Here is a 25,135-nt window from a genome sequence, read left to right on the forward strand (position 1 = left end):
GGCTGGGTGCCCCAACAGGGTGTGGCACTCTGGAAAGGCCTTCTGCAGGTGACTTCTGAGCTAAGCAGTAAGGCCTCCAAAGCACAATGTATTTTATTTTCTCTGTGTGTCTGTCATTCTATGTGTCTCTCTGTCTTTCTTTCCTTATGGTACTGGAGACAGAGGCTCGGTTCTTAGGTAGTCCAGGCAAGGGTATTATTGCCACTGAGCTATGACATCAATCCTTCAAAAAACAAAAACAAAAACAAAAACAAAACAAAACAAAAAAAAACCACATTTCCCCTCTAAAGCAGGACACAGGATTTCTCTAAGGAAGCCAAGGCTAGCCTTGAACTGACTCTGTAACCTACACAGGCCTTAAATGTGTGCCTGTCCTGCCCCAGCCTCTTGAGAGGTCCAGACCTGCTGGGTCTGCTGGGTCCAGACCTCCAAGTGCATCTCACCCTTCTTATTCACAGCCCTTACTCCTGATCCCTGACTGCCTCCATCCACCATACCCAGACCCTCTTCTCTTCCCCACAGTCCTGGGGCTCACTCTGAAAGAGGAACCAGTCTTCAAAGACAACAAACTTAACAAGGCCATCTAGCCCCAGATCTTTCCCAGCACCCCACCACACCCCGAGTGGTGACAAATCCACAGACCTGCGACACTTTTTCTCCATTTCACCTTTTACCAGGAGAATGGGGACATCACAATGCTCCCACCAGACCCTGGCAAGGAAGCCTCATTCAATGCTCCTTCCTATTACCATGACCAAAAGGAAGGATTAACAGAGAGGCGGAGACAGAGAGAAGGGAGAGAGAACCAAAGAGCCCACTCCATCTCATTAAGAAAGTAAACATAAGAGCCATCTAAGTGTCTAATTAAGCTTCTAATTAGTCCCTGCTTGTTACTAATGCAAATTAGATTACTCCGCTTAACTACAGCATGTCCACAACACCCTTGTTAATTGCGGCCTTTTGAAATTAAATTACTCCCTAATTAGCATATCAAAGCCATTGATTCAGAGCTGGGAAAGATGAGGGCAAGAGGAGCCTAATGCCAAGTTTGGTTAATCAGACACAGCTAATTAAATAGTGACGTCTTACGTGGGGGGCCTGCTGGTTCAGGGGTAGGGGCAACCCATTCAGGGCCCGAGTGACCATCTGGAGCCTGTCTGGAGCCTGGTTCTGGTGGTGCCCTTGGCACCAAGGGCTCCTGTAGGCCTGCAGCAGACACCTGGTCTGCTACTCCATGACCCTTGACCCAGCCCTGGCCCCTCCGTCTCCCCAGAAGATTTCTAGGCACGGCATTCAGAAGGATCTTAGGCACGAATTCAAGGATATCTAAAAACACAGCAACATGCAGATACACAAACGCTGAACACCTCTGCACCTCTCTGACCCCGCGCTAAGACTGGTTTCAGAAGTGCCTTGTTCTCTCTAGGTCTCCATAGGCCAGAACCCACTTGTGATCCCAGTCTTAGAGGACCGTTCCTCCCTATCCATTTACAGATAACAAGAGACCTCAAATTATTTTCATGAGGATGTGAGATCCTAGTGAGAGGGAATCTCATCCCAGGAGGAATGGGTAGGAGATGATGGGCTCCTCCTGCCCACACAAGGAGGATGCATTTTGGGTGGGAAGAAGTAAATGCTAAGGATTTCTACCACTGAGAGCTTTACCTGGACAGGGATGGGTGGCTCCTTTTGGACTTGCATAGCCTCTGGAGGCATGGGCCTTAAAATGCACTTCATAGGAGAAAGGCAGAAAGACTTACTTGAAATGGAGCTTAATGGCTTCTGGTTCACCCCCCAGCACCACCAAAATCCAACAGGAGCCGTGATCCACTATCAATTCCTGGGCAACCGCACAGGGAATTTGAGCTGATCAAGAGTCCTTATACATCTTCTCTGAGACATTGCCCTAAAGACTTTCTAGAGTCTTGGAGGCAGCTCCTCTCTACCCAGCCCTGACCCCAAGTCTCCTTAAAGAGTATCAGCTAAATATGCCCATGTGAAAGATGCTAACCAGCTTGAGTTTCTAGAGTCCCAGGAATTGGGAGGCAGAGACAGAAATATATGAACTTAAGGCCAGCCCCAGGTACACAGTAAGAGCCTGTTTCGAGAAAACAAAAAGGAAGGGAGGGAAAAACGAAAGGAAGGAAGGAGAGAAAGAGACAGAGAGAGAAAGGGGAGTGGGGAAGATCCAGGGTTGGAGAGATGGCTTAGTGGTGAAGAGCACTGGCCTCTTTTCCAAGGGATACTGCTGGAGCCAGGCACACATATGGTACACAGACACACACGCAGGCAAAACACCCATATGCATAAAAGAAAAGAGAGATGCTAAGTAAGATGCCCCCAGTAGCTATGATAGCCACTGAAGGGGCCAGAGGAGAAGCAGCTGCCGCTCAATCTATATATGATCTCACTGCACAGAAAGGCAGGCTGTGTCTGACCATCCAGAGGAAGCCCAAGCGGGGAGCATTTATGTGACATTTGCCCTGGGTTGGACTGTGTGGGAACCAACAAAAGTCACCAGGGGTGAAGTTAGTCAATAGGTGGCAATATTCCACTCCCCCTGGAATGATGAAGCATTTCAAGAGACACACTCCAGTGGACAGGTGATGCCAGCTAAGTCAGATCACCTCCCGGGACCTGGGTCCTTGAGCTGTCATGACAACAATAATCACGCCTTGGAAGCCACTGCAGGATGTGGGGCAGATCAGGAGGAGGCTGTAGAGCAGTGCGTATCAACCTTTCGGATGCGGCAACCCACCACACAGTTCCTCGTGTGTGGTGACCCCCAACCATAACATTATCACCTTGCTACTTCATAATTATAATTGCGCTCCTGTTGTGAACACTAATGTAAATATCTGACACACAGGATGTCTGACTGGGAACTCATGCGAAGCGAGTCTTTCCTTGTAAATCCTAGAACAGGGGTATCTTATAAAACCTTCCCACTACCATCTTTGGTTCAAGGGATGACCAGGGAATTCCACATGTTTCTGAATGATGCTGAGAGTTGGTTAACCTGCAGATGGTTAACCTAGCTGTTAGGACGCTAGGATAGGAGGTCTGGACTGGTGTTGCCAAGGGCAACAACTTCTAAATAACTCCTAAACAATGGCGGAACAAGATGGCGGGAGGACGGATTAGTGAGACGGCTCTGCAGGTAAAGGTACTTGTCACCAAGCCTGACAGCCTGAGTTTGATTCCCAGAACCCATGCGGCAGGAGAGAACTGACTCCCAAAAGTTGGACTTGGACATGTTACATGCCATGGCACATGTTCATGTGTGCACACACAAACAAAATGTTTAAAAAAGAAAAGTTGATGAGAGATTCCCTATTCTGTGTGTTTCTTTCCCTAACTAGGATGTAGCTGTCCCACCCCCTCTCAGGTTCTAGTCTGTGGAGCACACAGGATCAGGGTCAGAGACAAACCCAGAAGGGTGAGATTTTGTTTGTTTAAGGAGAAACCAAACAGAGAGGAAGACTGTCTGTAAAGGTGAGTCCAGCCAGGACCCAGCTGGAGGGAGCCATTCAAGCCAAACCTGGCCAAGAGGTTCACAGCAGTGCCTCGATTTTAAAATATATGTGAAATTAAAAGCAGAAAGAAAGAGTGTGTGTGTGGGGGGAGGGTTAGGCTGTTCTGGTAAGTGCGGGGTTGGGGGGGGGACAGAAACACATAAGGGCCAAGCTGCAGCCGCCTCTCGGAGCTCTCTCTCTCCCAACGAGATTCAATTAATTGATAACAAGAGGCATCAAATTAATTTCTGGAGGATGTGAGATTCTGATGAAGGAAAATCTCGTCGATGGGGATCAGGCAGGAGGAGGCAGCGGCACTCCCTTTAATCAGCCTCTGTCTGTCTAATTGGCAGAGAGAAGGCTTGTGAAGTCACAGGGTTTCTTGCCCTGAGTTCCACAGCGCCCCCTTCAGAAAGTCCCTTCAGGGGCAGTGGGCCAGGGACACACAGTTGGGACAAAGATTGTGCACACCCTCAAGAAGTTTAGGCCACAGATAGGAGGCTCTGCCCAATCATCAACTGCACAGCAGGAAACCTGATAACAGCAGAGAACAGCAGGCCAAAGTCCAGGCAGGGAGTTGCCAATCCTTAACGGTGCCTTACAGGGACCCTCCACAGAATATCTGAAGGACCCATAAAGTCACCCCTCAGCACTGGGAGCAAAGAGCTGAGCTGAGCACTCCAAGATGATGAAGTCTGAGCACCCATAAAGCACAGTGGCATCCCTAGGCCCATGCCTTCGTCATATGTGACCTTCCATCAAGGGACAAGGATGCTTGATGTTCTTGGGGCAGGAGGAGGGTTGGAGGAAGCGTTTAGAACTTCCATCACTAGTGTGCTCCAATCAGGAAGGGCAGGCAGCAGGGAAGCCTGTGGTCTCTGGGGCAAACCCAGGGGAGACTGTCCCAGGGGACCAGAGGTAAGACCCTGAACACAGCCTACTGCCACGAGTGCCATTAGCCCCTGGCTGCCCACCCTGCCCTGCCACCAACTTAGCATTTCCTGCAGCTGCCCCTCATTGGACTCTGGGTGCATCTTTTTTTTTTTTTTTTCGAGACAGGGCTTCTCTGTGTAGCCCTGGCTATCCTGGAACTCACTTTATAGACCAGGCTGGCCTCGAACTCAGAAATCCTCCTGCCTCTGCCTCCTGAGTGCTGGGATTAAAGGCGTGCACCACCACGTCCGGCCCCCTGGGTGCATCTGAATGTGTCATTATTCCCCTCAAATTCTTCTGGACAGGGCCTTTTCCTTCCTTCACACAGGGAATCCCTGCAGAAAAGGAAGAAGTCTCTCTCTTTGGGACTGACTTCTTTAGGCTAAGGTCTACTAGAAATTCGGACTCCTAGAAATGTAGGACAGACTGAACTGTATCCCAGAAGCCAGCTCTGGTTCAGCAGGGCTGAGAAAAGCAGAACTCAGCCCTCCTTACCTGCCCATCCCTCCACTCTCCCCTCACGCTGGGGTGGGATGACCGCAAGGCAAGAACTCTGGCCCCACACACAAGTCCCGTCAGAACCCCAGCTGGCCTCTCGTCCTGGCAACCATCTCCATGAGCCACATTCCCCCTACTTGCTCAATTTTGGGTTTTCTGAGTTGCAATAGAGCCCCTCTCATTTCCTCTCTTCTCTGGGTCTTTCCAATGTGTCTGCAGCACCCAGGAAGGATAGGGTTTAGAGACTGGACATGCTGGGAAGCCTGTCTATATTTCCCAAGTCCTAGCCTCAAGCCTGGCAGCCATCACCTTTCCCTCTCAGCCTGCCTGCCTGCCAGTCAGAATTTTGAGACACGCCATGCCCCATACCCTGATTGATAGATAGATAGATAGATAGATAGATAGATAGATAGATAGATAGATTTGGGTTGCTTCTGCCCCATTCCCTACTTCAAACAATTTTTCTGCACGCTGTCCTACTATGAGGAAATCTACCATGGGTCCCCAGCACATTTACACAGTAGTGACTGGGGTCAGATCCATCAGAACCAACTCCAGCGGGAAAGCAAATTACCCTTCACTGCTATCTGGCATCACACATGCAATCCAGCCATCCGGAGGCATCGGTCAAGAAGAAGGAACTCAGGTGATGAGGTGACATTTGGGACTGAAGGCACAAGCCTAATAGGGCTGGAGTTAAGATTCATGGCTTTGCTGCAGGTAACTGAATGTGTGTATGTGTGTGTGTGTGTGTGTGTGTGTATGTGTGTGTGTGTGTGAGAGAGAGAGAGAGAAAGAGAGAGAGATCCACTTACCTACAGCAAAGCCATGAATCTTCTCCCCTATGCCCCCCCCTTTGTGTATGTCCATCTGTCCTGAGACCCTGTGATTGTAATGCAGTAGACCTTTTGTGGGGGGTGCTCTTGTTTTCCAGCCTATCAGTGTCCCCCAGTCCCTCAGAGAGAGCCCAGAATATGCACAAAGTCAGAGGTCAAAGGAAGCAGGGCTCCTCCTGGGAGCCTGGGCTCGGCCCAATTGGGAGTAGGCAAAGGTGTTCATTTCCACAGAGAACTCCAGCCGGGGATGGGAAGGACAGCCATAGCCGACACGTTCAGGCTCCTAGCAAGAAAGGTGCTTGCCTCTTTGAGATGACAGTTCAGTGATCATTCCAAAATCTGCGACTCTGCCTAACAGTTTTGTATGAGAACAGAAGCATTCATTCTCAAACACTAGGAATCTCCCTTTTGTAAAGAAGAGACACCAGGCTTCTGGTAACGTTTTCTCTTCAGCCTTCTGGAGAAGAAAATCTCATGTGTATTTGCCTCTATCAGCACCTGAAGAAGGCCTAAGGGACAAGGCAGGGGAGGTGGATGCAGGGAAAGTCCACCCTTACTAAAGGCAAGCAGGAAATACAGTCCAGTCACAGCAGGGAGAGAGAGGGCCGGCTGGGCTGCTGAATGGAGTGGTCAGCCCCTCTATTCCTGCCCTTCTCCCTTACCCACAGCAGAGGCTCCAGCCCCTGGTCACTCTGGAGCAATTTAGTCCTAGCTCTGAGCCCGTGCAGGAGCGAAAACCTCACACAAGTTGCCACCTCTCTCTGGCTTCATTTCCAAGCCTGTAAAATGAAGGTTTATATTTCCAATATTTCCAGTATTCGGCCCAATAAGTGGCCTGGCAGTGCTGGTAGACTAATTTTGAAAAGAAAGAAAATGAAGCAAAGGCCGTCAGTGGACGGCCCTTGGTTGGCCAGACACTTGCTGGGCTGCGGAACTTTACCTCTGATTCAACTCCCAAGCCGCTCTTCGACTCTGGGCATTGTTGACCTACTTTATAACCTAAGAAAATGGAGGTTTCAGCAGCTTAATTAAGTTCCCCAGAGCCCTATCTCTAGTGCTAAGTTCCAAAGCCCTTTTCACTCTGACACACGTAAGGCCCTAGGGATGCATGAGTTCTGTGCCTCAGGTTCCAGGGCTCCGGAACCACCTCAGAGGAAGCCATTTCAGCCAATAGAGGCACAGGATCCTGACCAAAACAAGATGGGCCCATGGCTGCCTTGGGCCTGGGATAGCTGAAAGAGGATAAGAAAGAGAATAGGGACAGAGAACCTCTGAAGCCCCAGGAAAGCCGGAAGTATCTCCTGCTGTCTAGGGAATAAGAATAAAGGCTCAGGCTGGAGCAGATTGTGTCTGGAAGGGAAACCTTCCAAAAAGTACTATGGGCAGCAAAGGGTTAAAACGCAGAGCAGAAAGGGCGGCTTCAGGGGGAGATGCCCTTTCCTTCCCTCATGCAGTCCTCTGAAACCAAACCCCTCCCATGCCACCCCCCCATATCTGTCTCTTCCAGGAATCCGAGGTCCGCAGACCAGAACCCCCACCCCACCCCATGACAGCACAAGGGTACCCTAGTACCCAGCCTGGGATCTGCCTAGACAGGGTAGGGACTCAGCAAACACTGAGGAAATTACCAGATCAAAGAAAGCCACTCTCTTCCAATCCTCTGGGGGCCCTCCCCTGCTAAGCAAAGGTGTGTTTGGAGTCAGGGGCCAGCAGGATACGCACATTCCTAGCAAAAAGGGACCGACCAGCCAGACAGACAGAAAGGAAGTTTCTGTCCAAAGGTAGAGGAAAGGGGTAGGTGCTCTAGGAAGGAAAGGGAGCAAGTCCCCCAACAAGTTTGGCCTGACCAGCCCTGCTCCCCCACGTTCAGCGGTTCCTCAATTCCAAGCCCCTCCCAGGGGCCCAGCCTTGGCGTCAGGAGAGACTCTAGCCATGGTCTCCTCCATCTTACTGCCAAGGCTGGAAGTAGGGTAGAGGCCATGGTGGAGTGTGTGTGTGGTACACCTGTAATCCCAGCATCCCAGAGGCTACTGCAAAAGAAGCATACTGAGTGTGGTGGGGCCAGCCTAGGCAACATAGAGACACTGTCTCAAGTCTCCCCCTCCTTGCCCAGAAAACAACACAACACACCAACAACAAAACAACCAGGCACTTAAAGAACCCCACAAGCTGAGATTCGGATAGCACAGGATCTGCAGCGAGTGTGTGTGGGGTGTGGAGCACAACAATCCCCGATACCTAGGCCATCTTGCCCACTGAGTCCGAGCCATCTTTGAGTCCGCCAAACTGGTGGTCCACTGCAGTCTTTACACTCTCTGATCTCAGAGCACCTCAGAGCCAGCAAGCCACTTAAGTGTCTCTCCAAGTTCCAGAGAACAGACCCTGAATCACTCTAGCAAGGAATAAGTTTCTCAAGTTTAAGGAGGGGGGGGGGGAAGAATAAGAAAGAAAAAAGGAAAGAAAGAAGAAAAGCTTGCAGACTTCCTACAGCGGTTTTCCGCGGGGGCGGGCAGAGGTCGTCTGAGGCCGACCGCTCCCCTTCAGGAGCCTCCTCCTGGCTCCCCGGTTGAGATCAACCAGGGGCTTAAAATGCCGGTGCCGCAGGGTACCTAGGCCATGGGGCCAACCCACTGAGATTCACGTGGGTGGGAATGGGAAGGGGGTGATGGAAGATTAAGCTTCGCCAGGAAGCGGCGGAACAGCGTGGACCACCCGTTCTTTCTTCGTGGGACACTCGGGCAAACCACAGCGACTGCCGCTGAAACTGCATTCTCTCTTCCGACCCTGAATTACAGACCCAACACTGTCGGTTGCCAATCTAAGCGGGTGCTCTGCAACCCGGGCAAAGACGCTTTAAGTTCGAGGTTAAAAAAAAAAAAATCCCGCATTAGTCAAAATTCTTCTGGGATTGCTCCGGAACCGCCAAACGATGGCTCGGACTCAGGTTTGTTCCTCCCGGCCCCCAAGTCTACTACCCAGCTCGGATCAGAGCGCCGCGGTCCGCCGGGTCCCGAGACCAGTGCAAGGGTGCACGCCACAAGCGCTGATCTCCAGACATCTGAAATCCCAGGTGCCAAGGAAGGGAACCTGGAAACTCACAGGGCAGTGTTGGCGCAAGAGGCCCAGGGTGCAAAGAAGAGGGGCACTGTCTGAGAGAAAGAAACCCCGCTGATATCCCCGACCTCCCAACCTACAGAGTCGCCGGATGCAATATCCGAGTGTTCACGAGGTCGCTTTAGTTTCGGGGTGGGGGGTGGGGGGGAGGTCAATCTGTGATGGTTAGAGCCTTTGCCTCAGAATCCGCGTCCCACGAAATCACACGTTCCTTCATACAGGTGGCCACGGCCCCGGGTCTCCCAGGACACCTCACCACCGGGTGCCACCAGGTTCTCCTCCGGTGAAGCTCAAGAAGTACAAGTTTTACGGAGAAGCAAAGTGCAAGATTTGAGCGCCGCGGAGGATGGCCGCGGGCCAGAGGGGCGCTGGGGAGACTGTCTCTGGGAGTCACCAGAGTCCTCAGTCTGGGGGAGTGGACTCCATTGGTCAGTCCGGCAGTCTCATCTCTGGCGGCCGTGGGCCCACTCTCCGTTACCTTATTTCCTCACTCTTAAACCTCACACTACCCCGCAGGAGCTCTGTCCAAATGAGGAGGGTATCCACTAGATTAGCTCCCCACCGACCAGCTCCGGCGCACATAAATAAATACATAAATAAGTAAAAATCACAGGGGCCATTACCAGTCTCTCTCAAGTCCCCAAGAAGTTTTCCGCTTTATCTCAGATCTGATTAAGGGATGCGGGGGGTGTGGGGGGGGGAGAGGTTGACTAGTCTCAGCACTTTCGAAGTGTGACCTCCACAAACCAAGGCGACGAGGTGTTTGAGATTGTTGTCCCCCCTCCACACCAACACACACACACAGAGACTCAAGTCTTTCTGTTTGTCCTGGGGAGTCCCGTGCAGACTGGACTTGGGGGGATCCCAGTTCACCACTTCCCTTCCCGGCTCAGGAAAGTCCGGGCCGGGAAGTATTCTTTGTCTCACTCCGGGAGGGGGGGTCGCGCCCCCTAACACCCCATTCCCAGCAGCGAGGCCAGGAGGGGGCGGAGCCCAGATTCTTGGGGCAGGGCGGGCCTCAGTGGCTTCTCCAAGCCGCCCCCCCCTCCGTCCCGGCCAGCTTCCCGCTGCCCCCCAGCCCCGCGCCTCAGCCCCCACCTGTTCCCCAGACAGCTCCGATCGGCTGGGGGCCCGGGCCGGGGGCAGGGTCTCTCAACTCACCAGGGTCAGTGCGCCGCGGCCGGCCCAGCTGGAACAAAGTGCTCCGGCCCCAGGCCGGGCTCCTCCCGGCGCCCGACGCGCCTCGGGCGGGCAGTTTGCAAACACAAAGTGAGCCGGGGAGCAGCCGAGAGAGTGAGCGAGCTAGGGAGTTGGACGAGTCCCCGGCCCAGCCCCCACCCGGATCCCTGGGGTCCCTGAATCGTCCACCTACCTGTCCGGCCCGGCCGCTCAGTGCGGGCTCCGGCCCGTCAGCCCGCACGGGGCATGGGGCTCGCTCGGGTCGCAGCCCGGGCCCGCCGCCACTCGCCGGGGCTGCCCCTGCGCGCCGCTCCGAAGCGATCTTTCTAGCGCCGATCGCCGCGCGCCTCAGCCCCTTGGGGGCATCGCACTTTGTAGAATGGCTTGGCTCTCTCCGGCTTCCGATCGTCCTTCCCCGGGCTCCGGCGACGCTCCTGAGCTCGCTCCGGCTCCGGGGCTCCGGGACCCCGGCGTCCCCGCCCCCGGCCCAGCCCTGGTTCCGGCCCGGGCTCCTCCCCGCCGCGCCGCGGCCGCCTGCGCCGCGCCCTGATCGCGTGTTGGGGGGCTCCGTCCCGGCAGCTGGTGGCACTGTCCGGTCCTCAGGGGCGACCGGCTCCGGACTCCGAGGGGCTGCGACTGAGCCCCGGCTGCGAGTGGCTGCGAGCGATCGGCGCGCGGGCGGGGCACACCGGGCGGGGGACCGGAGGGGTGGAGGGAAGGAGGGAGCGCGCCGAGCGACAGGGAGGAGGGAGCGAACGAGCGAGCGGCGGAGGGAGGGGAGACTAACTTCTAGTGCTACCATAATTCGCCTAAAGCAGGTGCAGCCACTTTTCCCCCTGCGAGGCGGCCAGCGGCAAGCCGAAGAGGACCACGTGGACCAAACTTTGGGGAAGGAAAAAATGGGGACGTGGGGCTACAGATCTGCCAAAGTCGATAGGCCGTAGAGGTTCACAGTGGACTGGGGACCCATCCGATGGGAGGCTTTATTAACTCTGGCCTTTTCCTGGAGCCTTGGAGGTACGGCCAAGTCCTGCTGGCACACGGTTCACTGGTTTCGGGCGGGCTGCGCCTGGCGTGGGGAGTGGTCAGGACCCCCCCCCCCCACGAGTCCGAAGCCGACGTCCAGCGCGGGCCCTGCCGCGCCTCCCTCTGACTCCCCACTGTGTGGGGGCTGGGGCTGGGGAGGCTCTTTCTGGGCTTTGTGAACAGTCTTTTCTCCCATCCCGGCGCGCACGCGCTGCCGCCTCGGTCTGCAAAGGGGAATTTCCTATAAAGTGCTGTGAGAACCGATGGAGAAAGGGCTTCAGGCTGGATCCACGCGGGCCAAGCACAGAGCAAAGTCGAGGCAATTATCTGAACAAATTAGACTGTAAACAAAACTTGGCGTCCCTGAATACCGCTTGTGCCCAGGGGGACCGTGAGGATGGGAGTGGGGGTGGGGGTGGGGACGCTGGTGTGTGTTTGGGTTGGGAGGGGGAAGTCCGGGCACGGAAAGGCCCAGGTTCCGAGGGGGAGGACTAAGTTGGGTAGCAGGAGCCAGGCTCAGACTGGTGGAGAACTAAAAAAAAAAAAAAAAATCCTCCCACTCTCTACCCAAACATCTTCCCTTTTGGGTGTGTGAAGAGGTGAGGAGCACGGCTTAGGGACCCTCCGTGTTTGGCCCACCCTGCCCAGAGAAGTTATGGGTTGAGCACAGGAAGGCAGTGACTCTAGGAGACCCTGTTGGCTTCGGGTTACCTTGAGGCAGGTGACCATGAGCAGGCAGACCCATGCCCCGTGGAGGATGAACTGGGTAAGGACTGGGCCTAGTTTCCTGGGGATAACATATTTTGGAGAAAATTCTTAAAAAACAAAACACAACAACAGAAAAACGGGTTTCTGAGATAACAGCTTAAGCAATTTCTGCTCCCCTATTCTGCCCCTTTTCCGTGGGCCAGGAGCTGGAAGGTGGTAGTTACAACCCAGCTCTGAAGCATCTCTGTTTGCCCAAGTGGACAGACGCAAAGAGCGCAGACAGACCCTGCTGAAGTTTTGCAGACACACAGGTGTCAAGCTGGATAGGGCTGCTGTGCCGCTTGTTTAGGTATTTGCGTTGAGCTCTCCCACCTAGCCACGCCCACAGCCCAGCTCTTTTATTTGGACTGCATAGTGACCTTTCCAGTAGAAATGAAACTCAAATGACTGTAGGTGTAGTGGCCAGCTCTTGGGTGGTAAGGGCAGAAGGTTCAGCAGTTCAAGGTCATCTTTAACGACAGATGGGGTTCCAGGCCAGCTTGGGCTACAAGAGACCCTGTTTCAAAAATCCAAAGCAGTGCTGGCCAGATTGCTCAATGGGTAGAGACACCTATCAATTCCCTAAAGTTGGACCCTGGGACCCACATCTTGAAAATATTCTCTTGGGCTGGAGAGATGGCTCAGCGGTTAAGAGCACTGGCTGCTCTTCCAGAGATCCTGAGTTCAATTCCCAGCAACCACATGGTGGCTCACAACCATCCGTAATGGGATCCGATGCCCTCTTCTGGTGTGTCTGAAGACAGCAACAGTGGACTCATATAGAATAAATAAATAATTCTTAATAAAAAAAAGAAATAAGGTATTTTTATCTGACTTCTGCGCATGCATGCACACACATAAAATAAATTATTTTTGTTTGTTTTTAAAACATCTTTTAATCCAAAACAAACAACCAAAGTCAAGGACTAGATGGTAGCTACCATGTCAATCTTACCTCCTGCCAGGTATGCTGGCTCTTTGAATCTTCATGATTATTCCACGGGGAAGATCTTTTGTTAGCTCTGCTTTATCTAGGAGGAAACTGAGGCCAAAAGGACACTCGCCATGTCGAAGTTTACACCCTAGCTAGATGGAGCAGTTCCAACCGGAGCAGTTTGTCTCGGACAGGGTTTCATTCTGGAGCTCTTGAACCGGAGGGTCTTTGTATTGCCTTGTGTGGAGAGGCAGCTGAGTGGCATCATGGTATACAAACAACCAGGGACCGTTGGGCTAGTGACCCTGCTCCAAAGTTTTCTTCCCATCTTGTCTACAACAGGGGCTAAGGGGAAAGTAGCAATGAGAGACTGACAAGGACAGAGAAGGCAGGTGTGCGCTGTCACAGAACTCTGCCCCCTTACTTTGCCACAACAGTTCCTTTCTTGCTTCCACAGGGCATGCTGGGAAAATAACTTTTGCTTTTTTTTGTTTTTCTTTCATTTCAGTTTACCCCTCTACTCAGGCCCACTCAGTCCCCTGCGGGACTGTGGAATTTTCGAGTCAGAGTGGGAAGCCCAAGGGAGTCAGAAGACCCCATCTTGTCCTTATTGAGGCAATTCAGGGGAGAAAACAGACCTCTTGAAAGAAGGTAACAGAACAGACAATGTCTTGGTCACAGTAGCCAGTTCAGAGTCCTTTCTGTGTGTGTCAGTTTGGAGGGGTTCCCCACAGGAATCCTAAGTTCCCCAAGGGGCTCACTGTGACCCTCCTATCCCAGCATGCAAGGCAAGAGCAGAAGCCCAGGTGGTCCCCTCCCCGCAAGCCCCATACCTGCAGGCCTGACTGGAAGACAGAGGCCAAAGTCAGGACCATGAGGGTGGAGTCAGGCAGTCTTAGGTTGAATGACATCCTAGGCACCAAAGACATTTGCCCTGGACAGATGATAGTTCTCAGCCTCCCTCCCTTCAGTCACAAGATTGAAAGGATGCCTTCCTAAGGGGGGAGAGCGTGAAGAACGCTTGTGCAAAGCTTACTGACTTGTGCCCAAAGTGTTTTCCTTAAACACTTAGTTTTTCTTTTGTGAGACCTGGTTTTCCTTATCTTTTCCCCTCCCTCCCTCCCTCCCTCCCTCCCTCCCTTCCTCCCGTTTGTTTGTTTGTTTGTTTTTCAAGGCTGGATTTCTCCTACAATAGCCCTGGCTATCCTGGAACTCACTCTGTAGACCAGGCTGGCCTCGAACTCAGAAATCTGCCTTCCTCTGTCTCCCAAGTGCTGGGATTAAAGGTGTGTGCCACCACTGCCTGGCCGAGCCCCAGTTTTCTTAAGGTGACCTCAGAAGGGCCAAATTATAAGAGCTGCCAGTTAGGAAATTCTGGAGTGTACTAGGCCATCTACAGCCGCTCCTGTCCCATTCTACAAGCAAAGATGGCTCCCAGAGGTGGAGTAACTTGCTTAGGATCACAAAGCGAGGAGGTGCTTGCTATCAAGTCTCTTTTGAGCTGGGGAAACAGACTTTCCAGAGCCTGAGCTGGCCAATAGAGGGAATTGCTTCTGGCAGGAGGCCTGAGATCACTTTAGAGGCCACAATGGTGAGTGTGCATTTAGAAACAGTGTATCTAATCCCACACTCGGAGCACACCCAGATACTTTGTTTCAACTCATCAGGCTGCTAGGGAACTTATCTTTTTTTTTCTTTCTCCTTAAAAGTTTTCAATCATTGTATCTTTCTAGATTTGTGTGTGTGTGTGTGTGTGTGTGTGTATAGGAGCGTTTCGCCTGCATCTATATACGTGCACCACATAAGTGCAGTGCCCAAGGAGGCCAGAAGAGGGCGTCAGATCCGGTCCCTAAAACTGTAGTCACAGATGGTTGTGAGCCTCCCTGTGGGTGCTGGGAACTGAACCCAGGTTCTCTGCAAGAGGTGCTCCTAAAGGCTGAGCCAGTCTCTACTAGTTTCTGAAAGATTTTTTTTTAAATGTATATGTGTGTGTGTGTGTGTCACACACACAAGTGTGTTGGGTGCCTGAGGAGGCCAGAAGAGGGTGAGTCCCAGAAGCTAGAGTTACAGGTAGTTGTGAGCCACCTGGTTTGGTTGCTTGGAACCCAAATCTGACTCTCTGAAAGAACATCATGTGCTCATAACTGCCTCCTCTCTGGCCCCTCTTTATCCCCAGCACACTGGAAGCAGAAGCTGAAGGATTTAAAGTCCTGACAGCAAATTCAAGACTAGCCTGCGATACACCTGAATCTCTACGAAATGTCAGAGTCTCCGATACCATTCTGCTGTATTTATGTCTGTGTCTTTCCTGCCTCCCTGTCACTGATGGACAGTTAGACTCTGGGTGTTTGCCCAGCGTGGCCTCACTGCAGTTCCCTTCCTTTTGTGACCCCCATTTCCCTTCTGCAGAGTTGTCACTCCTGTCCTTCCTCACCCCCAGGTCCCTCTTTCTCTGGAATTTTCTCCCCTCCCCATCTATCATTTGCCAAAGACTGTGCTGTTTGGGGTGGTGGGGGGGAGGCGGTGAGGGATGCAAGGGCAGTTTTTAGCTTCCCACAAAGGCCTCTGTTCCCCAAGATAAATGACAACTTAAACAAAGAAATATTTCATTAAGGGTTGATATCTTAATGAGCTGTGCCAGGATCCTTCCAGGCACTCTGTAGACTCCCCCTTACACTAAGAGGGGGCTCCAGCCCCTACGGGAAGCTTATCAGTTTACCATATTGGCCTGAATAGAAGACCATAACCGTGGGGCTACGTCCCTGGCATGGTGGAGTTGAGACCCATCGGCCTATGTGCCAGAGCCCTGGGGGATGCTTGCAGCAGCTTTAAAATTACTTCAAAGAATACAGACACTAAGATTTGTGTATGTCGTGGTGGTGGACACAGGGACTTTGGGCTGATTGGTAGGGAATCTCTCATTAAAGATCAGGAAATGAACAATGCTACGACAAGCCGTGAGCAGTTTTCCATTAATTAGAGAATGCCATCAACGGGTCACATGAGAGCTCCGCACAGAGAGGTTTCTGTGTGGGGAAAGTGAGCCGGGCAGAGCAGGACCCAGGAGAGCAGCCCTGGTGCCTTCCCTTTCCCTCTATGGTTCTTGAGGTAGGTGAAATTGAGAGGCAATCTCAGTGCATGCCTTTAGTCCCAGCACTCAGGCGGCAGGGGCAGGCAGATCTCTGTGAGTTTGAGGCCAGTCTGGTCTATGTAGTGGGTTCCAGTACACAGGACTATGTGGTGAGACCCTGTCTCAAGAGAGAAACAGAGACAGCGAGAATAGCTCAGGCTGGTCTCAAGGCCAGGACTATGCCAGTCCTCCTTCCTCAGCTGCAATGTTGGACTGAAGGTGAGTGCCGCCATACTATCTACCCACCGTGACATCACCGGCCACCCTGACTCTCACATCCTATCCCATCTAGCACTGAGGATACAAAGCAAGGCTTCGTGTGTGCTGTATGAATCCGTATCACTGAGCTGCATCGACAGCACAATCCACCCACCCAAACAGACAGTGGATGTAAGGTGGCCTTTCTCCGTCCCTATTGGATGTGGTTTATGAGCTGACCTGTTTCTTAGGTACACTCCCCTGAGCCATATTCTATGCCAGGCCTGAACCCCAGGATTCCCTTCCTGGTTCATTTATTCCCTCTTCTTTCTGGCCTCTCCCTTATCACTTAGGATCCGTTCTTCTCCAGACTCATCTACGTTTGACCTCTGGCCTTCTCACCCCAAGATTCTCTCTGTTGCCAGGTAGCTGGAGATTCACAGAGTGAGCAGCTGAAGGCTTGGGTGAGGCGGATGCTAGTGGAGCAGACTGGTACCCTAGGCTGAGTGCTAGGTGTTCTGCACACCACCTCATCATCACCTAGGGCATGATGGGGTTACTGTCTTGTTATGTCTCACCCTGACCACTGCACCCTTTAGCTTCCCACAAGCCAATGCCTGCTTTTCCTTTCTCTGAGGGTTCCTTCCAAGTATCAGAGCCAACTACTCCATAGGGAGGAGTCCATAAATTTGGGGAGTTAATCCTCTCTAGCATAACAGGTAGGATCCGATGTATAAATATCTCATTTAAAAAACAAATCTGCCCATGCATGGGTCCGTGGTAGTCGATTACCACTTGCTAGTATATATACAGCCTTGGGTCGAATTCCCAGCACTGCCAAAGAGAACAAGAAGGAAGGAAGGAAGAACAGAAACGTGGTATGTAGCAGTTCACACTTGTAATTGAAGCTCTAGGGAGGCTGAGGCAGGAGAATCACTATGAATCAGAGGCCAGCATGGGCTACGGAGTGAATATCAGGTCACCCTGGGCTAGAGTGAGACCCTGTCTCAGGGAAACGAACACCACCACAAAGGTGACTAACTCTCAGGCATGCCCACTCCTTGTACCCAAGGGTTGCTGGTGGCACTGGGACCACACTTAGTAGCTGACTTGAAAACACATTCATTGTGTACCTCCCCGTTCACGTCTTATTTCCCCACTCCTCTGCTGAGGCTCCTGTGAGTCACATGCATGCAATGGAATGGGTCCTCTCCCAGCTGCTTTTGTGGGGGGATGGGTCCTCTCCGGCTGCTTTTGTGGGCGTTGCTATGATAGGTCAGTGGACCTTGACCTCAGTCTCAGGATTATAAAGAGCATGGCTTGGGTTCAGTCTGTGGCTTCTGACACAACAGGGATCTCATCTGTCTCCCATGTTTCCCTCAGAGAGTTAGGGTTCAAAGCCATTTCCTGGTTTTGTTAGAGTTTATTGGGGAGCTGGCGGCTTAGCAGGGAAGAGCACTGGCAGCTCTTGCAAATGACTCACATTTGGATCTCAGTACCCACATTGTGGCTCCTATTTGTAATTCCAGTTCCGGGAGGTGGGGTGGGGTGGGGTGGGGGTATCTGATGCCCTCTTCTGGTCTTTGAGGGCACCAGGCACACATATGGTACACGTACATTCAAATACTCATAATACAATAAAATACAATTTAACAAACGTATGTTGGGCTGGAGGAGATAAAGATGTGGCTCAGTGGTTAGGAACACTTGCTGTTCTGGAAGAGGATCAGAGTTTAGTTCCCAGCACGGTTTCGGATGGTTTACAACCTCCTGTAACTCCAATTCCAGGGGATGCTATGCGCTTTCTGATCTCTGAAGGCACCTGTATAAATGCGCACATACATACAAGTAAATACACACATATGAGTAAATACAAAATAGTTTTAAAGATTATTTATGTTTGTTTATTTATTTATTTATTTATTTATTTCATGTCTGTGAGCACACTGTAGCTGTCTTCAGACACACCAGAAGATCAGATCCCATTACAGATGGTTGTGAGTCACCATGTGGTTGCTGAGAATTGAACTCAGGACCTCTGGAAGAGCAGTCAGTGCTCTTAGCCGCTGAACCATCTCTCCAGCCCTTTAAAGATGTTTTTAATGTGTGAGTGTATGCCACATATGTACAGGCGGCCAAAGAAGCCAGAAGGGGGTGCTGGGTCCTCTGGCACTGAAGTTACCCATGGTTATAAAGCACCTGATGTGGGTGCTCGGGATGTCCTCTGGAAGATTAGTAGCTTCCCTTAACTTCTGAACCATTGCTCAGTCTTCCTTGGTATTCACATACTGAAGGTAGAAGGTGAGGGGTGGGTAGGTCCAGTGGACACAGGACATAGGAAGTATTTCTGGGCTATTCAGTCTCCTGTGCCTCCTCTCAGGGCTGCTGGCTGACAGTTCTAGTCAGAGCCTGGGATTGTAGACTGAAAGCTGAGACAGTTAAGTCTTAGGGCCAGAGACAGGGCAAATGAGGAGAAGAACGCCACTAAGAGGGCGGGACAGAAGATGGCGGTTCTTGGGACTCAGGGATGATAGCTGAAGAATCTTTCCAAGCCTTTGCTTAAACAGCATTCTCTACGAAAGGCAACTGAGGCGTGAGAAGGAAAGTTTGCTGCTTTGTGGTGCTGGGGACTGAACTGAGAACCTTTTACATGCTAGGCGAGTGTTCCACCACTGTGCTACATGCCCAGTCCAGGAAGGAATTTCTCACTGAAGTATGTTCATCCTCTGAATGTAGGATGTCCCCCTGCTGAGAACCTTAGGACCAGAGGGGATATTAGTCTGTTTCTTTCAAGAAATATGTATTTAAGGTGTGTGAATGCCTCTGTGTGTGTGTGTGTGTGTGTGTGTGTGTGTACCACATACAACAGCCAATGGGGGTCAGAAGATGGTATAGTATCCCGGAAACTGGAGTAATAGACAATTGTGAGGTGCCACGTGGGTCTGGGAACCAAGCCCAGGTCCAATGTGTACTCTTAACCACGAGCCATCTCTCCAGCCCCCACGGTCAGCCTTTTATTAATATGGGTGTGGAGGCCAGCACCACAAGCAGGATGACCAATGCCTTCTAAGCTGGAGAGAATGGAATAGCATCGTCTTGCCTTACATTCGCTCAGAGGCAGGGCAGCCATAAGGATTCCAGTGGTTTGTTCAGGTAGTATCAGAAACTATTGGTGGGAAGTGGGGTAGAGAGAAGGGAGAGATCGCAGTATTAATACAGGGAATGTACGTACTCAAGGAACCTTGTGGAATGCACCCCAAGTCCCTGCACAGAGGGCCAGGGGGATGGAGCCTGCATCTTTCTCCCCCAGATCCTTGGGCACTGCGGCAGACAGGCTTGCAGATGTCTTATGGTAATACATCCATGTTAGCCTGGGATGGAGAAATGAGTATTTCCTTGACCAGACACGCCCTTCCCACCCCCAGCAAACAGCAGGTGTGGCATTCTAAGTTTATTATCAAAATCTGGGAGACAAGGGAAGGGTCCTGGCGCCTGCCACACTCTGCCCTCCTTAGCTTTCTGTTTGTGTGGGTTTCTGGGGGGCTTCGTCCCTAGCCCATTGTCCCCTCCTCTCCTCTGCACTGGGGGCTTTCTCGCTTCTGAGTTGGACCCAGAGCTGTGCGCACACTAACTTCTTGGGCAATCCCATTGACTCTCATAGTTTGCTTTAGTTTGAAGTTATTTATGTTGCTTGTCAAGATTGTATGTGTATATGTGGTCACGCATGCTATGGCTCATGTGGGGTCAGAAGAGAGCTCTGTGGAGCTGTTCCTCTCCTATCACCTTTATGTGAGCTCTGGGCACTGAACTCAGCTGATGGAGTGTGCATCACTGAGTAGCAAGTGCCTTTAACCCCTGTGCCCGGCCTCTAGGTTTATGTTTATTTTATGTGTGTGGGTATGTTGCCTGCCTGCATGTATGTATGTATGTACATATGTATGCTTACCTAGCACCTGCAGAGGTCAGACAAGAACATCAGATTTCCTGGAACTGAAGTTACAGATGGTTGTGATGTGGGTGCTGGGAACTGAGATCTGGTCCCTTGGAAGAGCAGCAAGTGCTTTTAACTACTGAGCCATCTCTCTATCCCCATACTTTCTTGGATTTAACTACCTCCCATATGTTGGTGGCTTCTGGTATCATCCTACCTTAGATTTTAGCCCGCACCTATTCCTGTGGGCCTCACGGAATAACACACACAAAATGTCTCCAACTCTAGTCATCATCACTGAATCTCCGATCCTCCTGCCTCCACCTCCTGAATGCTTGGATTACAGGTGTGGACCATCAAGGCTCGCTTCTGTGGTTCTGGGGACCAAACCCTGGACGTTGTGCATACTGGGTAGCCACGTCACCATTTGAGGCACACTCCCAGCCTCACATTCACTGATTTCACTTAAAGCATGCTTTTCCCGTGGGTCCACTCAGACCCACTGGGTTCTCCCATCTCTTCCTCTACACATCCAGTCAGCACCTGTCCTGCCAAGCAGCTCCCAAGCGCCTTCCAGAGCCATTCGTTTCCGTCTCTCCATCCACACGCTGCTCGCCACTGGGACCCTCATTACTGATGACCTGGAACATTCTGGTTTCTGTACTGGACCCTTATTTCCAGTCTGATTCTCTCAAAAAAACCTCCCCTCCAATGCATCCATCATCTGTAATAATCAAAAAGCTCTAGGCTAGGGGCTGGAGAGATGGCTCAGCAGTTGAGAGCACTGGCTGCTCTTCCAGAGGACCTGGGTTCAATTCCTAGCACACACATGGTAGATCACAGCTGTCTGTAACTCCTGTTCCAGGTGATCTGACACCCTTGCACAGACATACGTGTAGGCAGAACACCAACGTACACAAAAGTATTTTTAAAAAGCTCTAGCCACGATCGCAGTCTCTCCGCCACCATGCTTATGTTCATCGTGAACACCAATGTTCCCCACGCCTCTGTGCCACAGGGGTTTCTCTTGGAGCTCACCCATCAGTTGGCGCAGGCCACCAGCAAGCCCGCACAGTACATCGCAGTGCACGTGGTCCCGGACCAGCTCATGACTTTTAGCGGCACGAACGACCCCTGCCACCCCTGCGCCCTCTGCAGCCTGCACAGCATCAGCAAGATCAGTGGCTCCCAGAACCGCAACTACAGCAAGCTGTTGTGGGGCCTGCTGTCCGATCGCCTGCACATCAGCCCGGACCGGGTCTACATTAACTATTACGACATGAACGCTGCCAACGTGGGCTGGAACGGTTCCACCTTCGCTTGAGTCCTGGCCTCACTTACCTGCACCGCTGTTCTTTGAGCCTCGCTGCACATAGTGTTCTGTGTTTATCCACCCTTATCGATGCCCACCTTCCGGCTGGGAGAAATAAATGGTTTAAAAGGAACAAAAAGAAAAAAGCTCTAGATCAGACATAGTGGTCCACACCTCTAACCCTGGCAAGCTGGAGGTTGAGTCAGGTGAGCCACAAATGGAAGGACAGTCTGGGCTACACAGCAAGAACCTGTCATAAAGGGCAGTGAGGACTGAGCAGGTGAGACTATAGCACAGTTGAAAGAATGCTTGCCTAAGACTTGTGAAGCGCTGGGTTTAATCCCCGGTACTAAATAAGCAGGCATTATGGCACACCTCCATAAGCCTAGTATTCAATGTAGGCTAGAAGCCAGGAGTTCAAGGTTATCCTTAGTGACTTTGAGACCAGCCTGGCCTATATATTTGATCCTGTAGAAGAAAGGAAAAGAAAAGTCATGCCTGGTGGTGGTGGTGCACACCTTTAATTCCATGACTTGAAAGGAAGAGGTAGGTAGAGCTCTCTGGGTTTGAGGCCAGCCTGGTCTACAGAGGGAGTTCCAGAGCAGCCAGGGTTATACAGAAAACCTGCCTCAAAAAAACAAACAAAAACAAAGAGTTATATGGTCAAGAAACTTTAAGAAATATTTATTATTATTTACATATATACGTAAATGATAACACACACACACACACACACACGCACACTGTATATGTGCACGTGCCCACAGCATCCCTTAGATGCTGGGGTTACTAGCAGTTGTGTGCTGCCTGATGTGGCTGCTGCACTTGAACTCCACTTCTCTGCAAGTATAGCACATGCTGGGCTGGTGAGATGGCTCAGCAGGTAAGAGCACTGACTGCTCTTCCAAAGGTCATGAGTTCAAATCCCAGTAACCATATGATGGCTCACAACCATCCATAACGAGATCTGACACCCTTTTCTCAAGTGTCTGAAGACAGCTACAGTGTACTTAAATATAATAATAATTAAAAAAAAGCACATGCTCTTAACCATTGAGCCTTCTCGACAGCCCATGGAAAAAAAAACCTTTTTAAAAGCAAGTTCACTTTTAACTATCCTGCATTCATGAAGCCATGGGTTCAATTCAGAGTGCCAGGCTGAAGTTCTCATGTACTGCCCAAGACCCATTCCAGGGAGTAAAAGACCTTCTCACGTAACCCTAATGATCTGAGCTACATCCCTAGGACCCATAGCAGAAAGAGAGAATGGACTCCTGAAAGCTGACCCCTGACCTCCACACATTCCACGCGCACTCCATAGCACCTGTTACAGTCATACCCAGCACACACACACACACACACATGCATGCATACACACACAGAGAGGCACACACATGCACACACACACACAGCCACGCACACTAATAGTAATTTCATTCATATATTTTTCATTCAGCACCCTGGCCAGACACACAGGGTGCAGGGTGTGCTTTCTCAAAACCTCCTATCCCAGCCTGTCCACCACCAGCTCTGTCACCTGGCACTTGTGCTGTGCAACCAGGCCTCCTCTAACCTCTGTCCTCCATCCGGAGTATCGTTTCTCCCATTTGCTTTCACTGCCGAATCCAAGACCCATCCTGACGCACCTCCTCTTGGAAGTCTTCCCTGAATTACACACTCTTCTTTTGTGAGCTTATATCAGTGCAAGTATCAGAAAAGCCACTTCAAAGGGGGCTTAAATAACAATAGAACTGGATCAGATGCGTTCCTGGAACGGCCAGACCCAGTGTAGAGGTTTGCTGCTGTTGCTGTGTGCTCTGGGACTTAAAAATAACACAGTAGGGCCTCCTATTGCTACTTCTGCCTTTCTCTGAGCGAGCTTTGTTCGCAGAGGTCTTGACTGCCAGTAGGCTTCAGGCTCTCACCCTGCCCGGTTCCGTCCAGAGAAGTGTTCAAGCAAGCACTGGCATGTCTGAACCTTACAGAGGCTTTCCTTGGCCCATCACATCATCAAGATGGACAAGGGTTCCCTGAGTCCTGCTGGAAAGACTGAATCCTGCCCACTATCTTCTCTGTAAGTGAAGTTGCACTGGGGCTTGGCCACACCCATCTGTTTATGCACGACCAGGGCTGTTTAGTGGCAAGTAGGAGAAGCAGAGACCAGAACACTGTTTTTGCAGTGATAGAGAGAAAATGCTTAGGCTTTGCAGCCTGAGGTCAAACTAAGGATGTTATGTAGGGATTCATAAAACGTGTTATTGATGAAAAATTAAGATAATAATTAGCCATTTCTTTCATAGAGGTGGTCTATCAAGGAGACGCAGAACTCAGGAAAAGGATGCTCCTTGATTTTTTTTTTTTTTGTCTTGGTTTTTGGTTTTTGACATCTTAATATGCAGTCTTTGCTGACTTAGAAAAACCAGGCTGGTGTAGCTTTTTTTGTTTGTTTGTTTATTTGTTTTTTGGGGTTTTTTTTTGGCTCTTTATTGGGTTCTTGTATATACCACCCTTCTCTACCCCAATGCCTTCCAACCCCCACAACACTAGGTAGGAGAGAAAGAAGGTTGGTTAAAGGGGGAAGGAGGTATAGACCTCTTTAGACTATTCCCTACTGATTAGGGGCATCAAGTTCCTTGGGGCAAGTCCAATTTTCGTCAGCAGAATATCTCCAACCAGCAATCCAGCAATAGCAAAAGCAGCAGCAGGGGCTGAGAGCTGCAGCCGCCGCAGCCCCTCTCAGGACTCTCTCGTTTATACCTTCTCCAGAGTCCTTAGAATTCCAAACGTGCCAGGCAGTGGTGGCGCACACCTTTAATCCCAGTACTTGGGAGGCAGAAGTAGGCAGATTTCTGAGTTCGAGGCCAACCTGGTCTACAGAGTGAGTTCCAGGACAGCCAGGGGTATACAGAGAAACCCTGTCTGGAAAAAACCAAAACCAAAACAAACAAAAAAAAAAAGAATTCTAAACGTAAACTATCTGCAGCTGGTAAAAATCATGCCTCTCCTAGCACACGAGATAAATCATAATTAGTGGCTGCAGACAATCCGAAGTGGCCCCATGTTCAATCCCTGGGATTAAAACAAAAGTATCCACATAGCATAAGTGGGTTTTTAAAGGAACCAAAAATCTCACTAGAGGCTGGCCTTGACATTCACAGAGATCCTCCTGCTTCTGTCTCCTGAATCCGGGATTAAAGGCACACACCGATATTGCCTGGCTTCTGTTCTCTTTCCACAGTGTCAGTCCCAGGTTTCATTCTAAGGTCACCAGGCTCGGTGAGAAGCACCTCTGTTTGCTCCGCCATCTTGCCGGTCCCAACATTTCCCGTAATTGATAATATGGTTTGAACCTGAACTAACCCCTTGGCTCCTGAGTTCAATGCTTGGTCCCTAGCTGGTGGTCCCTATTTTGGGAGGTTCTGGAAACCTTGGAGAGGTGGGGCCTGGCCTGAGGAAGAAGACCTCTAAGGGTAGGTGGGCCTTTGATGGTTGTGCCTGCCTCCTGTCTTGTTCTCTGCTCCCTAGTTGGCCATGATATAAAGGATATTTGCCACATGCCCTTGACACCATTGTCTAAGCTGTTCCTCATGTCTGTTTTTCTGTGATAGACTCTCTGAGACTGTGAGCCACCCCTGCTCCTCCCAGCCTAACCTCTGCATTTGTCCCTCCCCACCCCTCCCCCCACCACCCCCCATCCCCCTCCATCTTAGCTCCCTGTCCCTGCTTTGTGCTTTACCAGAACTGTGGTCTGGGAATTGTGAAAGGAACAAGTATAGCTAGAC

General features: G+C 51.2%; 1 protein-coding gene and 1 pseudogene across 4 annotated transcripts in view; one reads left to right on the forward strand and one right to left on the reverse strand.

The window, feature by feature from the left end:
• Positions 1–10,749, reverse strand: part of Foxp4 (forkhead box P4) — a 58,002-nt gene extending 47,253 nt beyond the window's left edge. For 3 of the 4 annotated variants that reach the window (XM_021186188.2, XM_021186187.2, XM_021186185.2), the window contains exon 1: positions 10,269–10,749. The gene's annotated coding sequence lies outside the window, so the exon portion shown is untranslated. The remainder of the gene's footprint in view (positions 1–10,268) is intronic. The other variant, XM_021186186.2, reaches the window with a different exon arrangement.
• Positions 10,750–21,008: 10,259 nt separating this feature from the next.
• On the forward strand, positions 21,009–21,385 carry LOC110284374 (annotated as a pseudogene).
• The last annotated feature ends 3,750 nt before the right edge of the window (positions 21,386–25,135 follow it).

This window comes from Mus caroli, chromosome 17 (genome assembly GCF_900094665.2).
Source record: "Mus caroli chromosome 17, CAROLI_EIJ_v1.1, whole genome shotgun sequence".
Lineage (NCBI taxonomy): Eukaryota > Metazoa > Chordata > Mammalia > Rodentia > Muridae > Mus > Mus caroli.